We start from the raw sequence: 932 nt of genomic DNA, 5'->3' as shown, positions 1-932 counted from the left end.
ACTTTCCTTTCCCCTTGGCTTGTCTTGGCACCCTTGTCGATAATCAACTGACCATAAATGTGAAAGTTTATTTCTGGATTCGTTAGTATATTCCATTGGTCTGCATGTCAGCTGGTTAACTATGTTTCGGCTCAACCTCCTAATATAAAAAATTCACCAATGTACAAAAATGTGGAAGTGTGACAATGGCAACATATGAAATCCCGTGATCGAGAGTCCCCTCCAGTGCCCACCATGCCGCCCATGCACCCACCCACGCACAGCCTGGTGTGGAAACAGAAACTAATGCAAACCATTGCTAGCAAGAAGTGCCAACCTGTGTATTCGCCACTCCACCAATCGGAGGCCAATACCCTACTCCAAACATTCAGTAATGAAAAGTACCGCACCTTCCAGGAACAGCAAGGCAGACTTCTTACTCACGATGGACCAGCACAGACAAACCCAGCAAAAAGAGTACTGCATACTTAAACCGAGGCTAGTTACTCATGAGGATCGTTACAATCCCAATACAAGGGACAAATCCCCTTGCTCCCCCGACGACATCCCTTTTCTCCAGCCAGTGTTGTCCTTGTTAAATAGAGGCCTCGGTCATTGACCGCATTATCATCTCCTTTGGTCAAAAACTTGACGGGTCTATTTTGCTTTTCATGAATCTTCAAGACTTGGTGAACTATACGAATCTCTCTTCCTTCTATCCTTGAAAACGATAATTTCTCCTTCTCGGGTGGGATCTTCAACGCGATTTGTTAAAAAGAGAGTATCTCCTCTGTGAAATGCAGGTTCCACGCTGTTAACCCCTTCCAGATGACCGTCAACCCCTTCCAGATCATTAGCGCCGAGGAGACAATCATTCCAAAATTTAGGACTTGATAATATAGCAGCTGCTTATGCATTTACCGCACACGGTCCACAAAATCTAGAGACGGCAT

General features: G+C 45.2%; 1 pseudogene; it reads right to left on the bottom strand.

Annotated features, from left to right (window-relative positions):
• Positions 1-415: 415 nt before the first annotated feature.
• Positions 416-932, bottom strand: LOC125157526 (signal peptidase complex catalytic subunit SEC11A-like; annotated as a pseudogene).

The sequence above is a fragment of the Prionailurus viverrinus genome, chromosome X, assembly GCF_022837055.1.
Source record: "Prionailurus viverrinus isolate Anna chromosome X, UM_Priviv_1.0, whole genome shotgun sequence".
NCBI classification, from domain to species: Eukaryota; Metazoa; Chordata; class Mammalia; order Carnivora; family Felidae; genus Prionailurus; species Prionailurus viverrinus.
This window is presented reverse-complemented; position numbering and strand designations above follow the sequence as displayed.